Source organism: Medicago truncatula, chromosome 5, assembly GCF_003473485.1.
Source record: "Medicago truncatula cultivar Jemalong A17 chromosome 5, MtrunA17r5.0-ANR, whole genome shotgun sequence".
Lineage (NCBI taxonomy): Eukaryota > Viridiplantae > Streptophyta > Magnoliopsida > Fabales > Fabaceae > Medicago > Medicago truncatula.
In genome coordinates this window covers 31,788,443-31,803,793 of record NC_053046.1, presented here as the reverse complement: position 1 = coordinate 31,803,793, position 15,351 = coordinate 31,788,443, and the positions used below count along the sequence as shown (strand labels likewise).

Sequence of the window (15,351 nt, the reverse complement as noted above, 5' to 3'; positions counted from 1 at the left end):
TCTAAACGACAAATTATTTGTAATAAGTTAACAACGAACTTGGATATAGTATAATTACGGAATCAGAAATGGATCATAATGATAACCAAGTTACACCTTTGTTGGTGATAATGTGATACATAGTATCAATTGAGATTGGTGCCATTGATATCAGTAATAAACCGTCAGTATGGACCAGAGATGAAATTCTTAAACAATTAGGAGCATATATTAGCAAAGATAATAATGGTATAACAATGATAACGATCTCCAAAAATGCAATGCCTTAATTGTGCTCAACCTGCGAAGAAAAACAAAGACAGCATAAAATTGAAGCATTAGTTGCTGCAATCCTTATTATAAGTTATTTATAATATGAGAAGAACTGATTTATGCGAAAATTTAATCACCGTACCAGTATACATCAAGCCTTTTCATATAGACAGAAGGATTGATCACCGAGTATACAGTAAAACATGAATTTATGCGTTTCAGATATGATGGCAAATGCTACAGTCAGGTCAAACAAATCTGTAAAAACAAATTAAGCAACACACTGATGGGTTAGGTTTGACGACCATTATTAAGACATTTATTAACGACTAATATAAATACAGTACATACTTACATCGATGGCAGACTAACAAAACGGCAACACCTTTATTTCATCAGCACCGAACAATTCATAAATTGCGAAAAACTTCTTTATACACCGCCTTTAGTCATTTTCTTTGTAATATGTTTCCGTATTTCAATTTCAATAGAATAATATGACCCTGTTTATAGTATTACTTGTGCAGATTGGAGATGATAATTAAGCAAGCAGAATAAGTTGTTTTAATTGGATTCTATTGAAAATGAAATACAGAAACAGATTACACAGTGGAGCTGAACACATTAGACTCAAACTTATCTAACACAATTCTGATAATTGGCAGATTACAATAGAAACAATATTCAAAATGGAAATTCATATGAAGACCCCAGCTTAAAAACTGAAATCTCGATAGACATGAAGGTAAACAATTTCACTTTTGCCGACCATCTGATCACCCAGCTTGAAACGTACACCTTCAAAAATTCTGCACTCAATCATGCTCTTCCACTCACCACCACCAATTATGATTGTATGACATAGATCCAAAAATAAGAGTGCAATTCCACTTGTTGTCGCAATTGTGCTATGACCACCATGGCCGTGGTCCTCTTATCCAATGCAAATTCACAAAAACCATTGTAGAACAACTTCTATGAATCAGGGAAGAATAGACGCAAGAAGTAATTTTGTCCAATAAAAGTAACAATAAAAAATGTGAATTGGTAAGGAACATACCAAAAATTCACTGGTAACATCATACTCAGAAACAATGTTGAAGGGATGAAAGATTTTTCAATATTAATGAAAGAATAGATAATTTCTACTCAGTACAGTAAATTTGACTTAGGGTAAGAGATTTGGTGTGTACAATGATCATAAGAGATTATGGGAACTTCAGTTTAGAGAGCTATTTTCTCAGGGAGTGCAAACTAATTTCATTCTCAACCACTAAATGAACAAAGCAACATACCACATTTGGAAAGCTCTGTAAGTAACAAACCTGTAGCTGCACAAATCATAAGCACATCCGCAAAAAACACAAAGCCGGAACAAAAAATAGTGCTCTTAAAAGAGAGGTTTGCATACAGATGCTTATACACAAATTTGCAATCATTTCAAAATCAACATGAACCCATATAGAGAAAATTTTGTAGCAATGACATAATCTAATAAAAACGACTACTTCAAATGGTATTAGAAAACAATAGTTAAAGAAAAATCAGCAAAAATTCAAAGTTATTGAAAAAATGTTAATTAACTTATATTTCATTCTTCTTTCTGTGGCCACTAATTTCTCATCCAACTTAGAACCAATGAGACAAAAAAGAAACAGAAAATCAAATCACTCAATGCCATAAATTGGCTTAAAACTATATTTTTGGAATCAGGAGAAAAAATCATCAAAGCACAACAGTAATTTCATATCTAACATATGTTGGATCTTACATTTCAAACCACCTAAATTTTCTATTTCTTCTTTTACAATAAAATTGAGTAAGCTTTGATTGAGCAGTTTATTTGATTGGTTAAGAAGTCTATGCCTGTTCTTATACAAATTTGTTACATGCAAATTTGTATGAACTAACATCAAAGTTAACAGATTGAGTACCTGGAGAGAGGGAATAAGTTTAGGTCGATCACTCTCGCGCTTAATCTCATTATTCCCGTGGCGATGGAAAGAAAGTGGCAGTGGAATCGACGACGGCGAAGTATGAGAGGAGAAATATGACGGTTAAAGTAGAAAAGACATGGAACATACGGGGTAGAACGTCGGTGGATTGAGGGAGAGGGTTGGCGGTGGTGATGATGATAAGAGGAAGAAGAAGAAGAAAACACTGGGAAAAAGGAACGCGTGTGTTGTGTGTTTTATTTTTCAGACTTTTGTATAACATTGAATGGACTGATACCTCAATTTCGTCCTTGAATTTTAAAAAATTGGTCAAATTCGTCTCTCAATTTTGCGAAATATCTATTTAGTCCTTGAATTTTACAGACGTCCATCAAAATGGTCCCTCCGTCCAAAAGCTCCGTTAGTGGTGATGACGTGTCCTCTTGCATGTTGTGTTGTCATGTACACGTGTCAACAAGGCAACCACGTGTACAAGGACTAATTTGATGGAAATGGTAAAAATTTGAGATTTAACTTTTCAGTGTAATTTTTCATGTGTTCCAATTATACCCCGCTATTACATAAGGATCGATTTGAGACTTACTGACATAATTTGAGGACTAATTTGATGGATTTTGTTATAATTTAAGGACGGATATGATTGATTTTATTTGCAGAGAATGAGTACAAGAAGATATGGCATGAGATGACCTGTGATTTCAAATGACATGCATAAACAAACATCATTGAGGGGTCTTGCTCCACAAAATCTAACTACTCCTAGAGTTATTAGAGTTCCAAATCCAAATTACGGGTCATCCGCTTCTACTCAACCCCAATACATGGAGTTTATACCCAACTTCAGGATTTCCAAAGCATTGATGCTTGTTTAAATTATGCTTTTTGGACTTGTTTAGTTTATGCTTTTTTGGATATTGTTATACCCTGATTTTGGACCTAAAAATACTCATTCAAATTTCTTTTTCAACACTGATATTTGTCAATTTACTATTATTTTACTCCGAACCTTTACTCTCTTTTCATCTGCATATTTTACTGTCTCTGTCTCGAAGTATGTTCAATCATGATTTTCTTGAATAAAACTACCCAAAGTGTCTTTCTTGCATTACAAGTCATTTGAAAACTCTCTGAATCATTGCATTGCTTTTCTTGCATTTTATTTCAAAAAATCATACAAAAAGGGTATTTTGGTCATTTCCCGCATTGGAACCCATTTTAGTCCCTGTGTTTGCCTCTGAGTCTTTTCAACTTGTCTGTACAAATCATTGTTGAATCTCTGTTTAAAAACCATTTCAAAAATTGCATCTGAGTCAGTTTGAGTCAGTTTAGTCCCTAGGGGTATTTTTGGTCTTTTCCTGTCAAAATTTCGACAGAGAGGTATTTTAAAATACCTCATTTTTTGTAACTGGTTCATTTTAGTCCTTTTGTTGATTTTATTTTTGGTTTCACTTTACGTTTTTTCCAAATTACATTTTAGTCCAATACTTTTTAAAATTGCATTTTTAGGTCCTTTTTCTTATTTGCAGTCCAGTCCTCCAATTTTCTTATTTTTGCAGGAAAGTCCCTAAGTCCAAAACAGGTGTTCCTCTTCCATTGGTTCAGAATCACACATGGCAGCCTATAAAAGGTGCATTCACTGCACAAATCAGAAAGGATCCACAGAATCAGTCACATCACCAAAAACAGAATCACATTTTCTCTCTCCATTTAGTTAGATCAAAACAGAAAATTACCAAGAACATTCAGAAAACCCTAACTTTTCCAGAACCTAATTCATCAGAAAGGAGAGAAGTGAGAGCTTCTCTCACTAGAATGAGAGAAGAGAGAGAAAGGAGAGGAAGAAATGAAAAAAACCGGTCCCCAAGCCTTTTTATAAACAACTGAACCGGTCGGGTTTATTCCCGGTTCTTCCCCTTCATTCTGAGCCTTTAGATCTAGGGTTTCTCTTCCTGGATCAATCCAACGCTCCTTGTGCATCCGGATCCATGGGTTTTGGGCTTGGGCTTCCAGTTTGTTTGTTTCTGCTTTTTTTTTCTTATTTCTTGCTATTTGCACCCTGTTTCTTGCTATCTGAACCCCCTGCTCGTCCAATTTTCGTGCAAAAAATTCCTAAAAATTCCTATATGTTTCTTGAGGTATTTTTAATACTTTTGTGATGCTTTTACATGTTAAAAAATGATAAAAAAATATATGTAACATTTTCTTGTTGATATGTTCATTTTTTTTTATTAAACTTGTGAATTTTCTTGCCATAATTCGTTCATGAGGTCTTGACATGATATGAGTGGTTAATATGCAATTTCATGATGAATATGTCTCTGATCATATGTGTGTTTTACTGTTTGTGGATGTGAATTTTTCTTTTTTTCTTGTTTTGCAAGTAATGTGTGTTTTTGTCAAGAAATAAAGTGCAAAGTATCTCTAGAAATATGTCATAATTCTTGGCTTGAATGTGTTCTTGTCATTCTCACATTATGGTATAAAATAAACCCCCTTTTAAATTGCTATGATGAGAGAATTATAGGTCGTGTACATGTTTAGGTATTATGACAAGTTTTGGGCATATTTTACCACTTTATTACTCTCTTTTTTGCTATTCCATTCAATGTTTCCTTGCTTGTTTCCTATCATTTTACACCTTATTTTACTAACCATTTTATTTCTTGTTTCATTCACCTCATAAGCATTCTACCTTTTTCATCTCAATTTCTCATAGTTTAGGCATTTTTACCTTTTAATTTCTATGTTAAAATGTCATATAATATTTTAGGTAGTTTAAATTTCCTTTTAATTTCTTGCAAGACCATAGAATGTAAACTAGGGCCAATGTAACGGACAATGGACTCTCTAATGATGTACACCGACACAAGCACCGACACGCACACACGTTGTATGTTTACCGCTTTAGATGTATGCTTAGGAAACGCGATACTTAGAAAAATATCAATTTTCCAAAATAAGCAAATTCCATCACTTGAAAAAAATTTCCAAATAAACCTTGGAGTCAAAACTCCATTGAATTTTCCCTTTATTTTCTTAATCAAACTCAAATGAACTCTAATTCCAACTTAGACCTTTTTTAATAATAATTGAACCAACCTTTCACCATTTTTTTCTCTCATGCCTTTACGGCCTCTTTCTCTTCTTCAAAACCATTTTCCAAAACTTAAAATCAATCAAACACACAAAAACATTTTTTAAAGAGAACTACATGGAATTTTGATCCCTTAAAAGGGTATGTAGGCAAGAGGTCAAAACCTCTCCAAGTCCAATAAATAAAATCCCAAACATTTTCTCCCTCCATTCTTAACCTAAATAAACAACTTCTTTTTTCAATAAATAGCATTAAAAATAAAGCGTAGACATAAAACTAAGAAAACGGTTCCTATAGAGTACTATAGTCATTGCGGGTTCCTAACACCTTCCCGTAACGAAAACGACCCCCGAACTTAGAATTTCTAAGGGTTTTCTCAATTTTTCCCTTCCCAAGAAAAAATAGAGAATATCAAAGATTGAAAGGTTCAAGCCTAATTAATGACTTGATACCCCAAAATCGTGATAACAGATATGTAATCACTTAAGAACATCAAACGATTTGATGACTTTATGGCTATGTAATGTTATTTTTTTGGCTATGTAATGACTTATGAACATCAAATATATGACTTATGATGGTATGCAAATGTCTGTCTTTTTATAGTCAAAGTGCATGTCTTTTACTTTTTACTTTGTTCAGCAAATATATGCACCAAGGATCACAGTGATATCTGTTGTGAAAATTCAAGGACCTATTTGATGGTATTATCACTAATTTTAGGATCGATATGATGGATATGCATATAATTCAAGGACCAATTTGATTGAAATTTTTTGACAGAAGGGTTTGATTCATTCATTGACAACCTCTTTTCATTACAACATTACATGGACTTGGCACAATACAATATCATTTTAAACAACTCAATCAAACAAAATACTCCTATGAATATCTTAAACAAACCATTTACACATCACATAACCATTGTTAAACAAACCTTTGGCAGAGGGAAGATATAGAAAGGCCTTCCTTGGTTATTGACAGTGTTGGCTTCTCTTACAACACAAATTCTAGGTCAGCAACATTGAAGCTCTCTCACCTTATCATTGTACATAGAGCTTGAAGATGAAGACTGACTATTGTAGTTTTTTTTGCCCATACGCCCACTACCCATCATTTCTGAACACCGAATCTTCAACAATGACCATTGGTTTTTGAATTTCGAATTGAATCAAAAAAATTAGGGTGTTAAGTTTATTTAATTGGGAAGAACATTGACATCAAGTCATGGAAGAAATTTGGGGGATTTTGAACTCTAGGTAACAAATTATAACATTAGGGTTCCAAATTTATATATTTGGGGAAGAAAGAGCCGTTAATGAGGAAGAGGAGAAAGATTCTTTAATGAGAAACGGGAGAAAGAGTCGTTGGGAATTTTCTGAAAATCCATCAATTTGGTCCTTGGAAACGTTGGCAATTTTCTGAAAATCCATCAATTTGGTCCTTGACAATTTTCTGTAAATCAATCAATTTGGTCCCTGCTTGCGTGACATCTGACATGGTAAGCCTTGTAAGAGGTTAACGTTACACGTCACCTCCGTAAACAGACCAACTTAACAGAGGGACTGATTTGATTGATATTTTGTAAATTCAGGGACTAAATAGATATTTCGCAAAATTCAGGGACGAATTTGACCGATTTTTTAAAATTCAAGGACGAATTTGAGGTATTAGTCGCATTTAATCCTAGCCCTTAAGATATGTATTGAGTAGTGTGCATTGGTTTTCCAATATGAAATTCAAATTTCAAATTTGGGAGCCAATTTTTTAGGTTTAGGATTGTGGAATTAGGGTTTGCATGTTTGCTAGGATTAGATATAAAGGATTCGTCCATTGTCGAAAAAGTTCAAAATTTTTGTGGGAGATGTTCTTTTTTGTCCTAAACATGAGTGCAAAAAATCATGAAAAAATTCAACGTCTAGGTCACTTTTCCGGACTCGAACTTGAAAAAAATTGTGATTTTGCACGGTTCGGTCAAAAAATCAAAATATATCGAGACTTAGTCGGAATGTTACCAAATTTATAGACACCTCTGTAAAAATACATATAGAGGATGTGGAATGTTCCGTAACATTCCAAATAAGTCTCGATTTTTTTATTTTTTTCGACCGAAACGCGCATAATCACAATTGATGCTCTGCTAGGAACCGAACTTAAGTGCAGATGAGCCAGCGGTAGTTAACTGCAGTTGGGAGTCAGTGGTAATTAACTGATGTCGGACTTGCCAATGGTAGTTAACTACTTCTATGGACAATTTAGTAACTTTCATGTGTTATTAGAAAGTTTTTGCAGTAAGAAAAGCAATTTTATGTACTTTTAGTGTAGTTTTTTTCTTGGGCTTAGGCCCTCTCTTATTTTAAAAATTAAAAATTTATTAAAATTCAATATATCTTATCTTATCTTATCATACTTATATCTAATCTTTGTTAACAATGCTAATTACCTTGCAAAACCCTAAACCTAGCCATTTTGGGCGCCAATTAAGGAGAGCCGTTTGATCAAATGAGCTAGCTAAGCATTCATCTCATCCTTTGATCTCATTTGACTTGGCACTTTCAGTTTCCCCATGCTAATTACATTTAACGCTTTTGGTTGTGGCTTCCCCCATTCCATGATTGCATTTAATGTTGTTATTGATTCCAAAGCCTTTGATATGATAACAATGTATAGGTATCATAACCTCCTTATCATAGTGAATGAATCTGAACGTGTATATATACCATACCATGGAATCAAAAAAATCACATCTCATTCTTTTTCAAGTTCAATCGAATCCCATGGCAAATAATGGAATCCAGGCACTGCTTTCCTACCATGCTTTGATAGGTATAAGTTTCCATCATTTGATGTTGTTATTTCCAGTTTTGTACAACTCACTTATGTTTCTTTTTTGTTGTTTTTTTATAACAGCACCTCTGAACCCTAATCCGAATTCTGAATTGGAAAGGATTGTCAATGATCTTCGTATCAAGTATAGAACTTACACAGTCGAGCTTAACTTTATTAACGTGAGTAATTATATTTATATGCATTTGACAGTAAACAAACTTACTTTATTCGCTTTACTTTGATGACAATGGCAATGTGTGGGGCTGTACTTTGATGTTTGCTACTGATGGCGGACCTCATTTCATAATCGGAGGTGGCTGGAAGAGATTGGTTATGGCACGCAGGCTTCGCCAAGGTTCCCGATTAGTTCTTGGTGCTCCAATGGCTGGAAGCAACACAACTCTCTACCTTCGTGTGATTCGCAACTGATCTTCTTAACAATGTGCAACGTTTGGATGAGTTTTAGTGGTGGCGTGGCAGACTTATGCTTCATATTTTGTTTGAATGCATCATTTTTTTTTTCTTTTTTTCATTAAGAAGGGTGTGATGTTTAGAAGTGAATAATGCTCTATATTAGATTCTTTTAAATTTTGCATTTTTAGTATTGCAAGTTCTGGTAGGCAAAATAGAAAATCAGTCTTATGTAATTCAAAAGGTGTGGGTTATTCCGATAATGCAATGGTGCTTTTTTCTTTTTTAATCCCTGTAATGGCACAACTTCTTTATTGAATAAACAAATTAAGATGCAGTATTCACCTCCTATTGTGTACAGACGAATACAATGCTACACGCGGCGTTGTTGTTATTAATATATTGCTTTGTAGCAACGGCGTTTTCTTGATAGATAAATAATAATGATGGAATCGGCAATGATATTAGTCAAATGCACCTAATAAAATTGTAACAACCTTTATAATCAGATGATCTCATTATATTTTTAGATTGATGTGTTTCCTTAAATTGCTAATCCATCAGCAGTATGATAATTGGGTAGGTTTATTGCGGTCAGATGTGCGTTTTTAGTTATCAAGATGCTCAGATATACAAAAAAAAACATCATTTCTGCTGATGTTACAGATAAGATATATGATTAGTATTAATTGTCATATACTTCTCTTTGATTGCATTATGGAAGAGATTCATATAGTGTTTTCCCATGCTTTGTTTCACGATCTTTTTGATTCAATGTTTGGACGTGTCTGTTCAGCTTCAAAGTCATGTCATTAATTCAGAATTGTTGTTACCCAAATCGCATTAATGTCTATTTATGCGGTAATTCATTGGTTTACATATCATTTGGAGGCTCATACTTACACATCTGTTCTCTCTGCAAAAAAACTTATTGTTACGGCTAATTAGTAGTCAAGGTGGATCAAACGAAACAGAATGGATAATGATGTTGCAGAGAATACTCGCAAAGCTTTGCACAGTTTATCTGGTATGTCTGACCTTTCGTTGAAACCTATTTTAAGGGAGTATGATTCTATGAAAAACACAATTAGAGTTTTTTGAAAGCAGCATTGCTGCATTTCACTTTTTGTTGAGTTTCTTACTTAAATGCTCACAACTTTGTCATTGTTGACGGAATCTAATTTCTTTGCTGTGCGAATATTTTGAATTGCGGTGTCAGAGGAACCTTCATACTTTTACTTTAACGTGTATCCGTGTATGTTTAAAGGTTATTTCTTTTATACATAATATAATGTGTTGTCAGTCGTTGAAAATATATATTATCATAGTAGATATTATTTTACACCAGATGTTTCAATACAACGGAATGTATTATACTGTCGAATATATTATCACGTGTTTGTTTCAAAACACAATTAGAGTTTTTTGAAAGCGGCATTGCTGCATCTTGGTTTTTTTAAATTTCACATTGCTGCATAATAAAATATTTCGTTTCAACCAATATTCAGTACTTCTTGCATATTTTGAATCGCGGTGTCACCGTAGCCTTTATAAGTTTACACATAAGGAAAAGTAGTGTATCAGATTTTTCAAAAAGCGGCATTGCTGCATTCAAAAAATCTGATCGTCGTTCATAATGTGATAAGTAGTCTCGCGTGTCTGTTTCATTACTCACTTTTGATTGTTAAATTGCAGCAATCTTGCATCTTAAAATGTATCCTCATTCGTAATGTTATAATATCTATCACATGTTTGTTTTCAAAGCTCGTCTTGGTTTTTTTAATGAGATCATTGCTGCATATTAAAATATATCGTTTCGACCAAATTTCAGTACTTCTTGCATATTTTGAATTGCGGTGTCACCGTAGCCTTGAAAAGTTTACACATAAGGAAAAGTAGTGAGTAATGAAACAGACATGCGATACTTGCATCTTAAAATCTGATCGTCGTTCATAATGTGATAATTAGTCTCGCGTGTCTGTTTGATTACTCACTTTGGATTGTTAAATTACGGCAATCTTGCATCTTAAAATGTAACCTCATTCGTAATGTTATAATTGTTGAGACAAAATCCTTATTTGATGTTTTAAAGATTACAAACATATTATATTTATTTAATCTTGTTATCTACTAATTCGTTTTTGTGAGAATTTGTTTCATGAGAATGAAATGAGAACGTTCTGGCGAAAACGATGAAAAAGGAACAGTACATCAAAAGCGAACAAGTCTGCACAGCAAGAAAGCTTGGCTGATTATGTCTATTGGGCCATAAGAAAAGCTTTAAGCCCATTTGGAAAAGTAAAGCCCATTAAATGGATAAGATCACATGGCTTACTTAAGCATGACATCACTAGAGCAAAAGGACATGACATCATCAGAAGTGGGCTGCAAGTTATACAGCTCATTACAGCTGGTTATCTCATGCGCAAGCAAAGCAACAGTGCTTTCAAAGTCAGGCAAATCAGAAAGAACATTCTGAGAACGTTCTGGCTATTTTTAAGAAGAAAAGAGAAATCAAATGAGACTTTGGACAGCTATCAAAAACGTGTCCAACAGCTCTATTTTCTCCCTTGGTCACCAAGACACTCCTCACCTATAAATACAAGGGCCTTTGAAGGTCATAAGCAAGAGTTTTGAAAGCTAATATCTCTCAAAGTGAAAATCATCACTACAAACAAAGCTCTTCACATACAAAGCAAATTCCAAGCTCTCTCACTATATCTCTTGGATCATCTCTCTTGAATTTGCCTCTTGTAAAACTCAAACAAAGATTTGAGTATTTATTCTATCCAAACAAATCTCTTCATACAAAGTGTGTTGTATTTCTCAAAGTCTATTGGGCTTAATAGTTTTGAGATAGAAAATTCCAACCTTTCTTTTGCTAGTGTGCAAAGAATTGTATAAGCCTGCCGAGGTTGATAATACAGGTGTTACGGACTGATCTGGTGTGATCAAGAAATTGTAGTGCTAGTCAGAAGTTTCTGTTAGCAAGAAAACTATAGTGGATAATCTCACACGAGGTGTGGGGACTGGAAGTAGCCGGGTTTGGTGAACCAGGATAACTCTCCTGTGTTATTTTTCTCTCTCTCTCTCTCTCTCTCTCTCTCTCTCTCTCTCTTTATTTAAAGTTACACAACACACACACATTATTTTATTAATCTCCAGAACATTCTGGTCCTTGCTAAAATAATCTTTTAACTTAACTTCATTTTTCTCATTCTGTTTATAATCATTCTTCAGAACGTTCTGTTCTAATTCAATTAATTGTTATATACTCTAATCTTGATAAACTAACATTCACCAAGATTATTCTTGAGTATATAAATCTAAAATTAAGTTTCAGGAATAATTTTTAAAAGGGTCACAATTCAAACCCCCCCCCTTTCTTGTGACGTTTATTGCTACTTCAATTGGTATCAGAGCCCGGGCTCTACAAAAACACCTAACAAGTGTTGGAGGAAAAGATTCAGGAAGAAGGCAATGTCAAAAGAAAAGTATATACCAGAAGGTCTATCATGCACAAGACCACCATTCTTCAATGGAAAGAACTATTATTTCTGGAAAGGAAAAATGGAACTATTCCTCAGATCCCAAGATGTGGATATGTGGAAAATAATCACAAATGGAGAACACATACCTATGACAACCGATGCAACAACAAAGGTGGAGACACTCACACCAGAAGCATCATGGTCAAAAGAAGATAAAGAAAAAGTACTTCTAAACTCTAAAGCTCGACTCTTTCTATCATGCGCACTAAGCATGGAAGAAAGTGAAAGAGTTGATGAATGTGTGACTGCAAAAGAAGTGTGGGACACTCTAAAAATTCATCATGAAGGAACTAGCCATGTAAAAGAAACAAGAATAGACATTGGCGTAAGAAAATTTGAAATCTTCGAAATGAACGAAGATGAGAACATTGATGAAATGTACTCCAGATTCACATCTATTGTGAATGAATTAAGATCACTTGGAAAAACTTATACCACTCATGATCGGATAAGAAAAATCTTAAGATGTCTTCCAAGCACATGGAGACCCATGGTAACTGCAATCACACAAGCTAAAGACTTAAACTCTTTAGCTCTTGAAGATCTCATTGGGTCATTAAAAGCTCATGAGACGCTGCTGCAAGATGATAAACCATCAAGGAAAGGAAAGATGGTTGCTCTCAAAGCATCTCAAAGTGAACAAGAAGATGTCTTTTCACAAAGCGAAGAAATTAAAGAAACCAATGAAGAAGAAAACATCCAAGGTGAAGCAGAAGACGAACTAGCTCTCATCACAAAGAAGATTCAAAGAATGATGAGAAGAAGAGATCAAATAAAGAAATACTTTCCTAACAAGAAAGATAACTCAAAAGGAGAAGTTGACAAAAGTCAAGTAACCTGCTTTGGATGCAACAAATTAAGACATTACAAAAACGAATGTCCATTAAACAAAAAGAGTCAGAAAAAATCTCCCTACTCAAAATCAATGTTTACATGGGATGATCTTGAAGAATCAAAAGATGAAGACACTGAAGCCAACATGGTTCTAATGGCAGATTCAGAAAACGAAGAGGTAATTCTTATCAACCAACCTCTAGTATATAAAGAGTTAGAAAATAAATTTGATAGTCTTTTATTTGACTCAAATTTCTTAACAAACAAATGTCACTCTTTACAAAAAGAAATTTCTGAGTTAAAAGAAGAAAAAGAGAAACTTCAAACTTTGAATAATGATCAAAAGAAAATCATTCAAAGTCTACAAGATTCTTATTTTCAAGCAGCTGAAAAATTAAAAGCTTTTGGAAAAACAAAACTTCCTGAAATTTCTAAAAATGAAAATGTTATTCTTAAAAAGGAAGTCAAAGAACTTAGAAATGATCTTTCACAGTTTATAAAATCAACAGAAACATTTCAAAAAATTGTGGGTTCACAAATGGCAGAATTTGACAAAACTGGTTTAGGTTTTAATCAAATTTATGAAAAGGTTCTTATACCACAAAAACTAAAATGTTCTTTCTGTAATAAAAGGGGACATCATGAATCAGTCTGTTTTCATAAAAAGAGAAAACTAGAAATTAAAGAAGAACCATCTATCTCAGAACATTCTCCAGAACATTCTTTCTCATTAAAAAGAAAAGAATGCTCATATTGTAAGAGATTAGGTCATCTAGAATTAAACTGTTTTCTCAAGATTAAACATCTTGAGACCAAAGAAACTAACCACAAAGGACCCACATCTTCATGGGTACCTAAGGAACCACTAACTCAAAATGCAGGGATCCTCACAAGATGCAAGAACAAAGCCATGGTACTTGGACAGTGGTTGTTCTAGACACATGACTGGGGATAAACAATGCTTCATCTCCTTCACAAAAAAGGAAGGAGGTCTAGTAACCTTTGGCAATAATGACAAAGGACAAATTAAAGGTAAAGGTATTATTGGTAAAAAAGACTCTGCAAAAATTGAGGATGTTCAATATGTTGAAGGTTTAAAACACAATCTACTAAGCATAAGTCAATTATGTGATAGTGGCTTTGAAGTTATTTTCAAACCTAATACATGTATTGTAAAACATACATCCTCAGGTAAGATTTTCTTTACCGCTTCTAGAAAGAAAAACCTATATGCTTTATACTTAGATGATATTCCAGCAGAAACATGTTTTATGACACTTGAAAAAGATAAATGGATTTGGCACAAAAGAGCTGGACATATAAGTATGAAAACTATTTCAAAAATCGCCAAACTGGATCTTGTAAGAGGACTTCCAAAAATTGATTTTGAAAAAGATAGAATATGCGAAGCTTGTACAAGAGGTAAACAAGTTAAAAGCAGTTTTAAAACAAATGATTTTGTTTCAACTAAGAGACCTCTTGAACTACTTCACATAGATCTATTTGGTCCTGTTAAAACCGCCAGTCTAAGTGGAAAACAATATGGGTTTGTTATAGTTGATGATTTTTCCAGATATACATGGGTTCTATTTTTAAAACATAAAGATGAAGCTTGTGAAGCATTCAAAACTTTTTGCACATTAGTTCAAAATGAAAAAGAATCAAAAATCATTTCAGTAAGAAGTGATCATGGAGGAGAATTTGAAAATGCTTTCTTTAAAAACTTCTTTGATGAAAAAGGAATTTCTCATAATTTTTCATGTGCAAGAACTCCACAACAAAATGGAGTTGTTGAAAGAAAAAATAGAACACTCCAAGAAATGGCAAGAACAATGTTAAATGAATCAAATGTAGAAAAATACTTTTGGGCTGAAGCCATAAATACTTCTTGTTATATCATAAACAGGGTTTCAATTAGAAAAGTTTTAAACAAAACCCCATACGAACTCTGGAAAAATATAAAACCTAACATCTCATATTTTCATATTTTTGGATGTTATTGTTATATTTTAAATGATAAAGAAAATCTAGGAAAATTTGATTCAAAATCAGATAAAGGAATATTCTTAGGATATGCAACAAACTCCAAAGGATATAGAATTTATAATTTGAAAAATCAAACCATGGAAATAAGCATGCATGTTATTTTTGATGAGTTTGATGACTTGATAATCAACAAAGAAGATGAAGAAGAAATTCCTCAAAAAGAAAGTAATGATTCTCAAGAACATTCTTCTCAAGTTCTTCCAAAAAGCTGGAAAACCGTCGGTGATCATCCTCCTGAACAAATCGTTGGAGACACATCTGATGGAATAAGAACAAGACGATCATTTATGAATAATGATGTCAACATGGCAATGATTTCTCACATTGAACCAAAAAATATACAAGAAGCAATATGTGAAGAATCATGGGTAAAAGC

The 15,351-nt window shown here is 33.5% G+C and overlaps 1 long non-coding RNA gene across 1 annotated transcript; it reads right to left on the bottom strand.

Moving 5' to 3' along the window:
• Positions 1–46: 46 nt before the first annotated feature.
• Positions 47–2,444, bottom strand: LOC112422229 (uncharacterized). The gene is made up of 3 exons (XR_003012568.2): positions 608–2,444; positions 395–510; positions 47–280 (listed from the first exon to the last, which is right to left on the bottom strand). It is a non-coding gene; the product is annotated as an uncharacterized lncRNA (long non-coding RNA).
• Positions 2,445–15,351: the final 12,907 nt, after the last annotated feature.